General features: G+C 40.5%; 1 long non-coding RNA gene across 1 annotated transcript in view; it reads right to left on the bottom strand.

The window, feature by feature from the left end:
• Window positions 1-15374, bottom strand: part of LOC130296322 (uncharacterized) — a 60568-nt gene extending 45194 nt beyond the window's left edge. The window contains exon 1 of the long non-coding RNA XR_008849172.1: window positions 15232-15374. This is a non-coding gene — a long non-coding RNA (uncharacterized LOC130296322). The remainder of the gene's footprint in view (window positions 1-15231) is intronic.
• Between the last annotated feature and the right edge of the window lie 2587 nt (window positions 15375-17961).

Genomic DNA, 17961 nt, shown 5'->3' with positions numbered 1-17961 from the left:
TATTAAGTCAATTTCTTCTAATCTGCTGCTAATAAAAGTGAGAACTGGTTCACGTCAGCAATGAATTCACCCCTGTGTTGATTTTTCTCTTATGCAAAACAAACAGCCATATGTCATCAGCCTAAAGAAAGTGCCCCCCCTTCCACCCCCGCTGTGGGACTGACCACGCCACGGTTCCCAGGTGCCAGCTTCCCATTGAAAAGGCTGTTCTTAGAGATTCACTTATATACACGTTGGAGGGGGGTTAGGGATATTGAAGATTTCTCATACAGCTTCGGAATAAGAAACCATCCATCCCTAATGAATTCACTAAGGAAGGGGAAACATTTAAATGAAATGCAAATTAATTTATTAATCACTATTAGAAATTATCATTGTGAAAAGAATTCAACCATATGCGTTGATGAAAATTAAAAATTATAATTCATAAATGCAAACTAAATAGAATAAGAATAAGAAATACATAAGTAAAAAAGTGTATAAAATAACAGTAAATTAGTAAGAATAATAAAAAAAGAAAATATATAATGATATGAAAAGACATTTATTACAGCAGTAATTAATAAACAAACAATAAGTTGAGCAGAAACTGAAATAAAAAAATAAAATAAAAAATATAATGAAATAAGTTTTGGGGAAAAAACAGCAAGAAGACATAATAAAACAAAAATGTATTTAAACATGAATGAATTAATAAATAAATAAACAAACAAACAACGTAATAAAATACTACTACAACTACTACTAATAATAAATTAATAAATCATACTCTGATCCACTGAATTTCTCCCCTGCTCCTAACTCTATATTCTGCTGTTCCATCATCCGGTCGTTCTCTGTTTCTGGATTTCTTGCCCGAAAACAAGTTATCGAATCATTTGAGCTTTTTAACTACAAACACGATTCCTTGCTGCGAGTCACTTTCCAGAATAGACAATTTATTCAGCGTCTGGAAAGTTCTGAGTTCTTTACTGCTTGGTACAATGTATTCATGTGAATCTGTTAATTAGCTGCTTGCACATCCCCCGTCTTCCTCTCTAGATCATCATCAAACCCCCTCCATTTCCCCCGATTCAGTAATGTTACTGGGTTATAATGCCAGGTATACATAGAAGTTGTATGTGGTCTAGCGGTTACAGAGGTGAAAGAGGTTCTGCGATAGTGTAGGTGTGTATTGTATGATAGTGTGCCCCCAGCTGCTTCAGTAGGACCTCTGCAAGGTTCCCTCATAACAATTCTATCCACAGTGCTTTCTCATAACAGTACCTTCCACAGTGCCCTCTCATAACAGTGCCATCCACAGTGCCCTCTTATTACAGTACCATCCACAGTGCCCTCTTATTACAGTACCATCCACAGTGCCTTCTTATTACAGTACCATCCACAGTGCCCTCTTATAACAGTACCATCCACAGTGCCCTCTTATAACAGTACCATCCACAGTGCCCTCTTATAACAGTACCATCCACAGTGTTCTACAACCTATCATCCACAGTGTTATACTACAGTACCTTCCACAGTGCCCTCTCATAACAGTAGCATCCACAGTGCCCTCTTATAAAAGTACCATCCACAATGCCCTCTCATATCAGTGCCGTAGACAGTGTTCGACAACAGTACCATCCACAGTGCCCTCTCATAACAGTACCATCCACGGTGTCATCTCATAACAGTGCCATACACAATGTTCTACAACAGTACCATCCACAGTGCTCTCTTATAACAGAGCCATCCACAGTGTTCTACAACAGTACCATTCACAGTGCCCTCTCATAAAAGTGCCATACACAATGTTCTACAACAGTACCATCCACAGTGCCCTCTCATAACAGTACCATCCACTGTGTCATCTCATAACAGTGCCATCCACTGTGTTCTACAACAGTACCATCCACAGTGCCCTCTTATAACAGAGCCATCCACAGTGTTCTACAACAGTACCATTCACAGTGCCCTCTCATAACAGTGCCATACACAATGTTCTACAACAGTACCATCCACAGTGCTCTCTCATAACAGTACCATCCATGATGTCAGCTTTTAACAGTGCCATCCACTGTGTTCTACAACACTACCATCCACAGTGCTCTCTCATAACAGTGCTATCCACTGTATTCTACAACAGTACCATCCACAGTGCCCTCTCATAATAGTACCATCCACAGTGCCCTCTCATAACAGTGCCATGCACAGTGTTCTACAACAGTATCATCCACAGTGCTCTCTCATAACAGTGTCATCCACTGTGTTCTACAATACAACAGTACCCTCCACAGTGCCTTCTTATAACAGTACCATTCACAATGCTCTCTCATAACAGTACCATCCACAGTGCCCTCATGACAGTGCCATCCAGAGTGTTCTACAACAGTATCATCCACAGTGCCTTCTCATAACAGTGCCATCCACTGTGTTCTACAACAGTACCATCCACAGTGCCCTCTTATAACAGTACCATCCACAGCGTCCTCTCATAACAGTACCATCCAGAGTGCTCTCTCATAACAGTACCATCCATGGTGTAATCTCATAACAGTGCCATCCACTGTGTTCTATAACAGCACCATCCACATTGCCCTCTTATAACAGTACCATCCACAGTGTTCTACAACAGTACCATCCACAGTGCTCTCTCATAACAGTACTATCCACAGTGCTCTCTCATAACAGTGCCATCCACAAAGCCCTCTCATAAAAGTGCCATCCACAGCACCCTCTCATAACAGTGTCATCCACAGTGCCCTCTCATAACAAAAGTCTATTCAAGGCTACTCTTTTTGCAGACACTAGAATCGGGATATCTGCCACGGAATTCCCCCATGTAAACAGTGCAACAGAATCCCATTAAAATCAATTGAACTTTGCTGCAGTGGAATGTTAGTGTGGAATATTTCGGCAGAATTTTGCACAAATAATTCCACTGTGTGAACATACCCTAATCGTCGAAACTGGAGAAAACAAGGCTCTACTCATCACTTGCCTGATATCATCCCTATAGTGAAGAATGGTGGTGGCAGTATCATTTTGTGGGAATGTTTTTTAGCAGCTGGGACAGGGAGACTGGTCAGGGTTGAGGGGAAGCTGAATGGAGCAAAGAGATATTCTTAATAAAAACCTGATCCAGAGTGCTCTAGACCTCAGACTGGGCCAAAAAATGTACCTCCCAAGAAGACAATGACCTAAAACACACAGCCAAGACAACACAGAAGTGGCTTGGGGACAACCCTGAGAATGTCCTTGAGTGGCCCATCAAACATCTCTGCCAAAGTACAGTGGTCCCTCAACATACGATGGTAATCCGTTCCAAACGGACCATCGTTTGTTGAAACCATCGCATGTTGAGGGATCCATGCAATGTAAAGTATAGGACAGTGGTCTACAACCTGCGGACCTCCTGATGTTGCAAAACTACAACACCCAGCATGCCCGGACAGCCAACGGCTGTCCGGGCATGCTGGGTGTTGTAGTTTTACAACATCTGTAGGTCCACAGGTTGTAGACCACTGTTAAAGAAAGTTGTACTCACCTGTCCCCGCCGCTCCGGACCGTCACGGCTTGTCACCGCTGCCCGGGATGTCGCCGTCCATTGCTGTCGCCGCGTCCCCGAGGTGTCCCCAACGCTTCGGTAAGGCTTCTTCTTCCCCGGCATCCTCGCTCTCCGTTGCCGCCATCACGTCGCTACGCACGCCGCTCCTATTGGATGATGGGACGCCGTGCGCAACGGTGTGATGACGTCGATGGAGAGCGCCGACGATGCAGAGGATCCCAAAGAGGACAGGTAAGTGATCGTCAGCAAAGGGCACAGGGCACCGTAAACGGCTATCCGGTGGCAGCTGAAGCAGTCAGCGCTGCCAGATAGCCGTTTATGCAATGGCCCCGACATACAAAAGCATCGTATGTTGATGCTGCTTTCAACATGCGATGGCCTCTGAGAGGGGCCATCGTAGGTCGAGGGGGTCACTGTACTTTGTTTTCACTTTGCCTTTATGGGGTATTGAGGGCAGAATAATAGGAGAAAACTTGATTTTTCTTTATGTTAGCACAAGGCAGCTACATATGAAAATGTGAAAACAGTGAAGGGGTCTGAAAACTTTTCCAACACATCATGGCATCAACACATCTCTGTTCTATTAGTGACTTCTCATATCAGAATGTGGCCGTATTATTCTATACCATATTATCTTATCTTGTACCATGTTGCCACATTGTGCAATAATATGTTGTCGCATTGTACTGTATTGTATTGTTAGATTGTTCTATAAAATACTATATTGTTATATTGTATGATAATATGTTGTTGCATTGTATTTTATTGCATTGTTATATTGTTCTATATTATACTGTCTGTATTGTTATATTGTACTATAATATGTTGTTGCATTGTATTGTTAGATTGTTCTATAATATACTATATTGTTATATTGTACTATATAATATTGTTGCATTGTACTGTATTGTATTGTTAGATTGTTCTATAAAATATTATATTGTTATATTGTACTATAATATGTTTTTGCACTGTATTTTATTGCATTGTTATATTGTTCTATATTATACTGTCTGTATTGTTATATTGTACTATAATATGTTGTTGCATTGTATTGTATTGCATTGTTATATTGTTCTATATTATACTGTCTGTATTGTTATATTGTACTATAATATGTTGTTGCATTGTATTTTATTGCATTGTTATATTGTTCTATATTATACTGTCTGCATTGTTATATTGTACTATAATATGTTGTTGCATTGTATTGTATTGTTAGATTGTTCTATACTATACTATATTGTTATATTGTACTATATAATATTGTTGCATTGTACTGTATTGTATTGTTAGATTGTTCTATAAAATACTATATTGTTGTACTATAATATGTTGTTGCATTGTATTTTATTGCATTGTTATATTGTTCTATATTATACTGTCTGTATTGTTATATTGTACTATATGTTTTTGCATTGTATTTTATTGCATTGTTCTATTGTTCTATATCATACTGTCTGTATTGTTATATTGTACTATAATATGTTGTTGCATTGTATTGTATTGCATTGTTATATTGTTCTATATTATACTGTCTGTATTGTTATATTGTACTATAACATGTTGTTGCATTGTATTGTATTGCATTGTTATATTGTTCTATATCATACTGTCTGTATTGTTATATTGTACTATAATATGTTGTTGCATTGTATTGTATTGCATTGTTATATTGTTCTATATTATACTGTCTGTATTGTTATATTGTACTATAATATGTTGTTGCATTGTATTGTATTGCATTGTTATATTGTTCTATATTATACTGTCTGTATTGTTATATTGTACTATAACATGTTGTTGCATTGTATTGTATTGCATTGTTATATTGTTCTATATTATACTGTCTGTATTGTTATATTGTACTATAATATGTTGTTGCATTGTATTGTATTGCATTGTTATATTGTTCTATATCATACTGTCTGTACTGCTATATTGTACTATTAGATTACTTGCTTGTGTAATAGCAGGTTTGCAGCACTATCCCAAATATTACATTCCAGGTATCATATTATATAATAACCCCATACCTGCCGAAATATCCTTATTTCTGTTTGCAGCCCCCTGGCTATAACCTCCATTATCCTGGGAAATAATAATCAAGATGGACGTCCAAGCAGATGTCTCTGCATCAAGTCAGTTTCATGAACGTTGCTGAGCAGAAATTAGGTCATCCATTGTCATGGGGAGCCAAATACTCACTCTGCTAAAACCCCCTTATATCTGCAGAGGGTTCATGGACGACCCTCGAAGAGGAAGAGATGGCGCTGCTATGCATTTAGTGACTCAATAACAACAAATCAGAGATTTTAAGGAATATGAGTCAACAGTTTATTGGCCCGGAGGATTATTTTATTTTGGTATTTTAACCTTTCTGCTTTCTAAGAAATTAATTCTGGGTAAGTAAAGGTACATTCAGCTGTTAAAAATTCATGTTTCCGCCATGTTTATTAGATGCTAATGTGGTGCTATTTCCTGCATTGGACAAAAAAAAAAAAAGAAGATAGCTGCGTTATTACAAAAACAGTGCCACTCCTGTCCTCTGGCTATGTATGGTATTACAACGTGGCTTTATTCACTTCAATGTAACTGAGTTGCAATAGCACACAAACTGAAGACAAGAGTGGCGCTGTTTCTGAAAGAAAGCCTCTTTATTTTTCTGAACCTGGATAATCCCTTTAAGGCTCATGCATATAACTATATTACAGCTCCATACATTCTCCAGACATCTATGGAGCTACACTGAATTTTTCTACCTGTTCCTTTGGATTCCATATTAATGAGCTGCCCCTCTAAGAATGGACAAAATGGCCCTGGTTTACTAAGAGTGGAGTGTAAGTTTCTTTGTGGGTTTTAATTCCCTACAATTTTTTCCCCACGGTATTTACTAAGGTTTCCCTACATTTTCCACTTTCCCTACATTTTGCTTTTTTTACACATGTTCTGATCTGTAGGGTTTTCCTCAGCTCAAATCCACCACATTTTATGTGGAAACCTTAGTAAATATGTTGTTTTTTTGTGAAAATGTCAGGAACACGCCCCTTTTCAGAGACCATGCCCCCTTTTCACATCGGCCACGCCCCCTTTTTTAAAGTAAAATGGAGAGTTAGTCGGGTTTTTTCAATTCTGGCACAAATTCTGGCGCAATGTGCCAGAATCTGGTGCAGAACCCGACAAAACTCGGGTTTGCAGTAGTAAATGAGGGCCAATAAGTCCAAGGCTCTGTGGCCTGCAGGGCAAAGCGGGGCACTCTTGGGAATCCAGGACACATTATTTCCTATCGCCGAGCGAGGGCAGGTTTCAACTATGTGTGTGCCTTAAAAGAGGACTTGTGACAAACTCCCCAAAAAGGAGACTGTGTTATAATGAAATGGCTCACGGTGCCCTGATCGCGCATCTTTTTTTACATTTTTTTTTTTTTTTTACAGTTTCTTGATATGCCTTTATAATTTGTCTGACAATTTAGGGAATCAGTCAGATGGGCATGAACTTAATTTTAATAAAGGGAGTGACTATCAGGTGATGGGTGGAAGTACGTGAGGAGGGCCTAATACTACATATCTGTGCCCGAGGTGTGCCTAATACCTCACAGAGGTGGGCCTGTATACTATATCGGGGCACAGAGGGGGTCTAAAACTATGTGGGGGCACAGAGGTGTGTCTAATACTATATGGGGACCAGAGTTGGGCCTAACTACTACAGTTTATGGGGCCAGAGGTGGGCCCAACTATTATAGGTGAGGTCCAGAGGTGGGCCCAACTATTATATAGGGCCAGAGATGGGCTTAACTACCATATGGGGGGGGACAGAGTTAGCCCTAACTACTATTTGGGGACCAAAAGGGCTATATTGGAGCACAGAAAGGGCCTTATATTATATGGGGACCAGAGTTGGGCTTTATGCTACATTGGGGCACAGAGGTGGGATAATATTATATGGAAGGACAGAGGTGGGCCTATATACCATGTTGGGGCACAGAAGGGGCCTAATACTATGTGGTCAACGCAAATCTGCTAATGTTCTTCCTTGATAAAGCCATATTGCAGTGGTGAAACATGTAGGAAGTAGTGGCCATTAAGGTTTTAGTTAGCAGCCCCAGTGTTTACATATATTTAAATTTTGCAGATTTAGTGGAGGTACAGTGGCCGTGCACACTACTGATGTATGAGCATTACTGTTTATGTACACTACTTAATAATCTCTCTAAGATGTGCTTGCTCCACTAGATGATATTCATTGGCTCTATATTAAAGGGGTATTCTGGGCAAAAACATTTTATCCCCTTTAATAATAAGGGGGGTAGAGGTGGGATATCTAGATCATATAAAGCTTTACAACAAACAGAGCCCAAAATAATGAATTTTCAGGTCAAATGGGAAATTGACCTAGGGTTTTCTATCTCTGAAGAAACATGGTCGGGTATCTTTACTATCCCAGTCAAGTTTTCACATTGTCTCTCCCATTTGGAGTCATCACGCAAGTTACTATATAGGTGGTACCTGACCCCGGTTAAAATGGCTAAATTCAATATAAAGAACTCTTCGGTTTGTTGGCGGTGTAAGCTGGGGGTGGGTACATTAAAACATATTTGGTGGGATTGCCCACATATAAAAAGGTTTTGGGACGAGATATATGAATTACTGAAGCTATTGTGGGGTGAAACTATGGATATTATCTGGGGGCCAGGAATGGCGTTATTATCATTGGGTTTGAATCACCTTCAACCGAAATATTCAGTGATAGCCTTCCATGTACTGGTTACAACAAGGGAGGCAATAGCCAGTTGTTGGAATAGCCAAACTCTTCCAAATATAATTTCCATTGTTAGAACATTGAAACAAATATGTATTATGGAGAAATTAAGATTAAATAGGATTGTAAAGGATAAGTCAAAAGACAAATGGCAGGAGATCTGGGAAATTTTTGAAACCCAATTAAATAAGTTGGTGTGAACCTCCCTAAATATTAGGGGTGAACTCTGGGTGTGAGTGGAAAAGGGAGGCGGAAGGATGGTTAGGTGAGAGGGGTGAGAGAGAGGGAGAGATTGTAGGATGTTGTTAAGTAGAGGTTTGGTTGTTTTGAGTTTTATTTATGTATATGTGCGATAATTGTATCTTGAAAATAACAATAATAAAATATTATAAAGGAAAAACATTTTATCCCCTATCCAAAGGATAGGGTATAAGGTGTCTGATCGCGGGGGGGCCCCGCTGCTGGGACCCCCGCGATCTCCTTGCAGCACCCGCATTCTTTGCCAGAGCTGCGTCTCCAGTTTTTGCCAGGGATACCCCTTTAATACTGTTGCTGTGATTTTAAACTTTTGTATCCATTTGTATCCACATTATGTAATTTTAGCAAACAATAAAAGTTATGTTTTAGTGGATAGGGGACAATAAAGGTAATAGTGCCCTTTGGGCACATCAGTTGTGGTAATACTATGTGGTGGCACAGACATTGATATAATACTATATTAGGGTCAGGGTTGAGCTTTATACTATATGGGTGCCAGAGGTGTGCCTAACTACTATTTGAGGCCAAAGAGGACCTAATACTTCATGGGAGCACAGAAGGGCCTTACTACTGCATGGGGGCACAGAGGTGGGTCTAATACTATACAGATGGAACCGAGATGGTCCTGATACTGTGCAGTAAGACAAGGAGGTGGGCACAGAGGTGGCCCTTTCTACTATATAGGGTGCACAGAGGTGGGCCTAACTGCTATATAAGGACACAGGGGGGGCTAACTACCATATGGAGATATAGAAGAGTTTAACTATTATATGGGGAAACCAATTGGGCACTATTACTGTGTGGGGCAATACATATGAGTTTGTATAGATGTGGAGATTGTGCCGGAGAAAGGAGACTAAAATGTTGGCCTGGCAAATTCTGTGGAGATGCGTTCTAGATGGGAGAATTCTTCAAGTCTTAAAATCATCAATCTTAATCAGATGGGGAAGCAGAGGAAAAGAACAACTCCGGTCAGAAAAGACATTGTCTATGAGTGACTGGATATGAATGCATTGCAACCACTTATATTAAATTGATAAATAATTATATGATCTGCAGAGCCTGTATAAGGAGAACATTGGTATTTGTAGTAAGAATTTTATTCAGTAGCAGTAAGGTGGTAATAGTCATTACATGGTGGTAATACATGGTTGTGGTGCGGCAGTATTATTGTCCCTTGTATACTGGTATTATTGGTCTCAGTATACAGGATTTGGTCAGTAATATGTATAGTAATGTGTATAGTAATAATATTCCTCCTTGTATTCTGGTATTATTGGTAACATTGGTCTCAGTATACAGGATGTGGTCAGAAATAGTATGATGGTAATATGTATTAGGATAATATACCTCCTTGTATACTAGTATTATTGGTAAGATTGGTCTCAGTATACAGGATTTGGTCAGTAACAGTATGATGGTACTATGTATGGTGATGATATTCCTCCATGTATACTAGTATTATTGGTAACATTGGTCTTAGTATACAGGATGTGGTCAGTAACATTATGATAGTAATATGAATGGTGATAATATTTTTTATTGTATTTGCATTTTTAATTGGCCTTTGTATACTGGATTTGGTTTGGTGTTTTTTGTCATATACTCTATTAGTATACATTTTCCATATTTGATGTTCTTCAGTTCAGGCTGTAGGTATGTTCTGATACATGTCGTATGATCTGTACAGCTAGGGCTACACACCTTGATCAATGCCACATCATATCTAACAGTAATGTTGCCAAATGCAACATAACATGACAGCGATGGATTTGCATCCGAAGTTTACAAGTCTCATGAGGCTTTGTCTATATTCTTCTGACTTCTCTATTTTTTTTTTACAGCCAAATTGCAACTGTACTAAAGTCTCATAATAGCAAGTTGCATGCAAACCATAAAAATATTTTGATTATGTGACTTACGAGAATTTAAAATTAGCTGTTGTGCAACCCACGTTGCCTTGTAGCACTAGTTTTAGACAAACAATATTACCATTTGCATTGATTGAACAAGTGGTGTTCTCTGTGGTTTCCACAGTTTTGGATCCCCCGAAATTTTTTTTTTTTTTTTTTTTTTTACATGAAATACAGACAAGACAAGAAAGAAAGGAACAAGTTAGGTTGTGCTCACATTGCATTCAGAGTACACATGTGGCATATGCCCAAGAAAAGCTCCTGTTGAAAATATAGCCAAATATAGCCATAGATCCCTATCGACCCAACAGATGCCGCCAAAAGAGTCTATATAGTTTTTTGCTATATAGGAAAGTACAGCAGACTGCGCCTCTCTTTTGGGCCACCAAATGTAACATATATTATGCAGTATACATTTTTTATTTTGATTGTGGGCAATAGATAAAGTATGGCTTTACTGTGACAAACTCGCCCCAAGTCAATGTAAAGAGGGCTTTATGATGTATCAGTGGGTAAAAGTGGATGAAAATTGAGAAACCTCAAGAATCAGCCAAAAGTGTTGGAAACCGAGCCACAGAGAGGACTTAAAACCTCCTTTATTTGCAAAGACAACAACTTTGGCTTTTTAAACACAATGTAAAAAGTAAATAAAACAATATATATGTATATGTATATACTGCAACTACCGATGATATATATATATATATATATACACACATATACACATACAATATATTCCTCATTTCACACCAAAATCCACAACAAGTACAATGTGACAAGAGACGTAGAGCACATTTAAATAGCAGATTGTTCCATTGGAAAAATTCACTGCAAAATCTGCAGCAGAAATCCGAGGAACACTCTTGAATTTATTTTATTTACTAAAACTGCTTTAAATAATAGAAGGGAACAGCCATAGGACGATAAACATCAAGAACCCCCCAGTAGTACATAGTCAATGCAAACAACACAAGAGGAAAATAATAGACATAACAGGTGAAAAATACACCATCCTATCAAAAAAATTTGAAAAAGGAAAACAATTGCCATCATATCCTGTGGCCTAACCGTGTTTTATTGCAAAATGAGTGCCTCAATAGGACACAGAGGGGTAAAAGAGGAAAAAGAAGAAAAAGTAAGAAGATAGAAGAGAAAAAAAGTAAGGGGGGAAGGGGTGGCAAAGAAGGGAGTTTAGGTGAAATCAGGGAGAAGAGAGAAAAGAGAGTGGAATGGACCCAAAAATAAAGCCATAGGGAATCCCAGAGCATGACATCCCAAATATGTGAGGAAGGGGAGTGCTGCAAAAGGGAAACAAGTGCAGTTGGGTGAATCTTGGAATTCAAGTGACCAAAACCACGTCTGAAAAAAGAGCCATATGGTGAAAAGGGCAAATTCTTTATGTGCATGTTATTATTAACTTATGGAAATCCATAGACAGATCGGGGGGGTGGGGGGGGGGGGACAGTTTGTTTCCAGAGCGTTGGGATGCACACTCGTGCCGACATAATTATAATAAAATGCAATGGCGATCGAGTGCAAGCCTTTGTGAACATCTCGGAGTAATGGAGAAGTAAAAGGGCTGGGGAAAGGTCCACGGCCAGTCCAGTGACCCGGTGAGTCACTCTCTTTACCTCTTCCTAGAAAGGGAGGTGAAATCGCAAGTTAGTGGGACCTCGAAATCAACTTGTAGCTGGATTCATCATAACAAGAAGAAATAATAAGGTCAGAACATAAGACCTGAAGGACTGTAACCAGGTCATCTGTAGGTCCAATTGAGGGGGTACGCTAGGGAGAGCCTAGATTTGCAAATCCACATTTAAAAAATGTATAGCATATAAACTTCGGCACATGTTCTGATACATTATATGTGATGTGGTCTGGGAGCAGAATTCACACAGATTCTGGAGTTTGGAATAGGCCGGGTGTATGTGCCAAAACTCTTATTCCATTGCATGAACATGCCCTTACAATGTAACATTTTGTTTATTCCAACAATAGTAATAATGAATATTAATAATAATAATAATAATAAGTATTAATAATCAATAACAATATAAGAACAATTGATAACAAATGAAATACTGTATAATAGTAAATAAAAACAGTAACACAAAGTGATAAAATACAAAAAATTACTACAATAATGAAAAAACTAATAAAATACAAAATTAGTTTATTATTAAAAATAAGGGACACATAAAGCCTAATAATATTCAATTTATTTCCATGTGCTCTGTAATATTCCTATATTCATTGATAGTATTGCGCGTTTGGCTCCAGGATCTGCAGATTAGCGGTGGGAGTATCAGGCGTTGGGTGTTGTGTTCTCTGGGCATCAAAGTGAGTTTTTCTTGCTTTTTCTCCCTGCTTCACTGCCCTTTACTCGTAATGACTGAGCACTGAAAGACTCTCACAGAGAATTGCTCTCTCATAATGGCTTTGCAGCAGTGGAAAATCCAATGTTGTTCGGGGCGCTTGCTATGAGATGTGCAATCCACCAAGACATCTGCCTGAAGGCTTAAACCACACAGCTACAGGCGAAGGCCCTGCGGGCCCAGAGATTGGGCATTTATGCAGAACTAAATAGGGGAACAGCTGAGCAGCAAGAATGGTAAGCACGGCCCACAGCACAGTAAAGAACTTCTCCCAAGGTGGGAGCCTTGATTCAAGCTGACATCTTGTATGTCAAGTTTATAGCATCCTCATTCTGCACATCCTATAACTCGCAACCTATGTCCCAATGAAGAGTGATGACTGTGGCCTTAACTAACTTATTAGTATGATTATCCAGCTCAAGAAGATTTATCCGCCTCTGGAGAACAAGTCTTCACGCCTCTATAACCTGTGAATTTCCTCAGATGAGGTATAGGATATAGGAGCTGAATATGGCCATATCTCCTACCTACACCCAATCAAACATTTAGGGTAGACACAAAGAGGCAGATAGCAGAGAAAAAAGACAGGCAGACTTTTATCATTGTCTTTAGACTTTTTTTGTGTCCACAAAAGGTGCAAAAAAGGCACAAGCAGGGTTTATTTGCGCCTTTTTTGGCAAATACACACCCAGACCAGACGCCTCTAAACCAATACAGGCCTCAGATCAGACCCACTTAATCTATACAGACCACACAACAGACCCCCTAAACTAATACAGACCCTAAACACCTACATCAATAATCTATCCATCTATCTATCATCTATCTTATCTATCTCTATAGATCACTACAAGTGACCAGTCAGTTCTTAAAGTTTATGCTGGAAGCAGGAATATTAGGTAAAAGTAAGGATCTGAGCAACTGTGACAAGGTCAAAATTGTAATGATAACTGGTCAGAACAGCCAAAGATTGGGCACAGAGTCATGGGTGCCCAAGGCTCATTGATGAGTGAGGGGGTGAAGGCTAGTCTATCTGGACCGATCACACAGTAGAACTGCCATAAAGCAAACTGCTGAGAAAGTTCCTGTTGGCTATGTTAGCCCCATACACAGGGCATTGTAGCTTGCTGTATATGGGGCAGTGTAGCCACAGACCAGTCAGAGTGCCCAAGCTGATCCCTGTCCACCACCAAAATTGTCTATAATGGGCATGTAGACATCAGACCCACCTGGAGCATAATGCTATGGAAAAAGGCAGCTTGGTCTGATCACATTTTACATCATGTGGACAAACATGTGTGCGCTCCTCACTTATCTGAGGAAACAATAGCACCAGGGTGCGCTATTGGAAGAAGACAAGCTAGCAGGGGCAGTGTGATGGCCAATGCTGCTGTTACTGTGACATGTTCATAGCAGCAGGATCCCCTAATGGCAGTGGCCTCACCTCTGCCACACTGCAAACATTGTTCATGATGAATATGACAAAGAGATCAAGGTGGGGACAAGGTTCCCAGACTTCTGATTATTCTTCTGTGGTGTCCCAGCACCAAAGGCTGCCCTGTTGCCTGCGGATCTCCTCAGGCATGGCTGCTGCTCCTGTGAAAATGATTACTATGTTTACAATGTTCAAGCACTTAAAGGGGTTCTCCGGTGCTTACACATCTTTTCCCCTATCCAAAGGATAGGGGATAAGATGCCTGATCGCGGGAGTGACAGCTATCACGCCCCCTCCCGTAAGCTTGCATTGAGGGGCGGAGCGTGACGTCACACGGGGGCGGAGGCGTGACGTCACACGCCGCCGTCCCGGTGGTCGCCTGTAATCAGACCCGGAGCAAACTCGCTCCGGGGACTGATTACAAACGGGGTGCCGCATGCAAGATCCCAGGGGGTCCCCAGCAGAGGGACTCCCGCGATCACGCATCTTATCCCCTATCATTTGGATAGGGGATAAGATGTCTAAGCACCGGAGTACCCCTTTAATTATATTTTCTATATTCACTTGTGGTGACCACGGGGTGTTGCAGTAAGTGGTGTGGTCGGATGGTATTAACCCCCTGGGGCAAGATATTGTTAACCCCTAGTGTTTGTGATGCCAGGATGTGATTGTTTTGGTATAGGGTACTGCCGACAACCAACCCAGAAACGGCATGCAGTAAATGAGAGTCCACAGCAAGGATTCGAAGCAACTTGAACTTTTTACTTGGAAAAGGCAAATAACAGTCTTAACTAGCCAACTTCCACAGAGGTGACAGGGACACAGGAACCTCTCAGGCTTGCTTGGACTTGTAGTTATTGTAATAATGATGCAGGCCACTGTACTATTGGTGTAACTTTAGCGGGACAGTAGTGGACTTGAATTGTAGAGGTAGATTTCACTTACAGTTTAGTTGAGGCTGCAGGTTCTTAGGCTTTGGCCTAGATAAGCTGAACTTGAATGGTACAGGACTTTGTACTTGCTTTTAGGTCCAGGTCTCAAGAGAGTGAATCTAGAGACTACAGCCCCTTATATACTAGGTAGCTGGTTGCCTGGGGTACCTCTGCCCTTGGAACTCTGGGTGTATAATTTGATTACAGGTCACATGACCAACATTTTATACAATATGTACAACTTTATACATAATGACATTCTCAGTAGAACACATACAATAAATGTACATAGTGAATATACAATGCATTAAACACCATATAAACCTAGGGGTAACCCTGCAGGAGAGCCCTGTGGACCTTAGGGTCTCTTCCTGAGGGGATTTAAGAACTGTACAGAACCGTATATAAATATATTTTTTTAGATATATAAATACAAAAAAACCAAGGGCAGAGCATGTAGGACCCCTTAATAATGATAATGGGGAGGTTGTCACGTGCGATCAAGAGAAGGCGGAGCTACTGAATGGGTTCTTTAGTTCTGTATATACTATGGAAGAAGGAGCTGACATTGGCCAGGTCAGTGCTGGTAACACATCATATAATGTATTGAACTGGCTTAATGTAGAGATGGTACAAGGTAAGTTAAGTAAAGTAAATGTAAGCAAATCTCCAGGGCCGGATGGACTACACCCAAGAGTTCTTAGAGAGGTAAGTTCAGTAATATCTGTACCCTTGTTCATGATATTTAGAGATTCTCTGGTGTCTGGTATTGTGCCAAGGGACTGGCGCAAGGCTAATGTGGTACCAATCTTCAAGAAGGGCTCTAGGTCTTCGCCAGGCAATTATAGACCGGTAAGTCTAACGTGCATTGTGGGTAAATTGTTTGAAGGACTTATAAGGGATTACATACAGGAATACATAGGGGATAATAGTATTATAAGTGATAGCCAGCATGGGTTTACTAAGGATAGAAGTTGTCAAACCAATCTAATTTGCTTTTATGAAGAGGTGAGTAGAAGCCTTGACAGAGGAATGGCTGTGGATATAGTGTTTCTGGATTTTGCCAAAGCGTTTGATACTGTCCCTCATAGACGTCTGACAGGTAAGTTAAGGTCCTTGGGCTTGGAAACTTTAGTTTGTAACTGGATTGAACACTGGCTCATGGATCGTACCCAGAGAGTGGTGGTAAATGATTCGTACTCTGATTGGTCCCCGGTTATTAGTGGTGTACCCCAAGGTTCAGTACTGGGCCCGCTGCTGTTTAATTTATTTATCAATGATATAGAGAATGGTATTAACAGCTCTGTTTCTATCTTTGCAGATGACACCAAGCTTTGTAGCACGGTACAGTCTATAGAGGATGTGCATAAGTTACAAGATGACTTGGATAGACTAAGTGTCTGGGCATCCACTTGGCAAATGAGGTTCAATGTGGATAAATGTAAAGTTATGCATCTGGGTACTAATAACCTGCATGCATCGTATGTCTTAGGGGGGATTAAACTGTCAGAGTCACTGGTAGAGAAGGATCTGGGTGTACTTGTAGATCACAGACTACAAAATAGCATGCAATGTCAGGCTGCTGCTTCCAAAGCCGGCAGGATATTGTCATGTATAAAAAGAGGCATGGACTCGAGGGGCAGGGACATAATACTCCCCCTTTATAAAGCATTGGTACGGCCTCACCTGGAATATGCTGTTCAGTTTTGGTCGCCTGTTCATAAAAGGGACACTGCGGAGTTGGAAAGGGTGCAGAGACGCGCGACTAAACTAATATGGGGCATGGAACATCTTAGCTATGAGGAGCGATTAAAGGAGTTACAATTGTTTAGTCTTGAGAAGAGACGTTTAAGGGGGGATATGATAAACGTATATAAGTATATAAATGGCCCATACAAAAAATATGGAGAAAAACTGTTCCAGGTTAAACCCCCCCAAAGGACGAGGGGGCACTCCCTCCGTCTGGAGAAGAAAAGGTTTAGTCTAAAGGGGCGGCACGCCTTCTTTACCGTGAGGACTGTGAATTTATGGAACGGTCTACCTCAGGAACTGGTCACAGCAGGAACAATTAACAGCTTTAAAGCAGGGTTAGATACATTCCTGGAACAAAATAACATTAATGCTTATGCAGAATTATAAAACTACATCCCTTTCCCTTATCCCCTTACATCCTTCCCTTCAATCCCCTGGTTGGACTTGATGGACGTATGTCTTTTTTCAACCATACTAACTATGTAACTATGTAACCACACACTATATATTATGTTATTTATGTACTATTCCTTTAAAGTAAGGAGATGCAGTGAGAATCAGGTGATCCTGTCTGCCCAATGGGAACCCTAAATTCTCGTGTATATAATGTGTGTGTGTGGAAAGTGTGGAAGATGTGTGTGGTGAATACTGAGGGAAGCCTGAGAAAGTCAGCCCTGCCATACTGCAAGAGTTCCCCGTACAGTGGTGAGCCAAGCCCTGGTGGTGTTAGTCATTAAACCTTGTCAGAACCCTAGTCAGCGTGGGATATCTTCAAGTCTCATATCTCAAATCTATATAATTCCAGTGGGTGAAAAGCACCATATGTCCCAGCAAGGCAACAGGGCTCCCAAGGGTTACACTGCATCCATCCCTTCTACTCTGCTCCATACTGTGTGTTGTACCATCTATACCTGCTCAGTAAAAGACAGTTATCCGTAACCCAACGTCTGTGTGTTTCTTACCCCAAGTGTCTGGCCCAGGAGAAGCTGTC

Source organism: Hyla sarda, chromosome 12 (assembly GCF_029499605.1).
Source record: "Hyla sarda isolate aHylSar1 chromosome 12, aHylSar1.hap1, whole genome shotgun sequence".
NCBI lineage: Eukaryota > Metazoa > Chordata > Amphibia > Anura > Hylidae > Hyla > Hyla sarda.
This window is presented reverse-complemented; position numbering and strand designations above follow the sequence as displayed.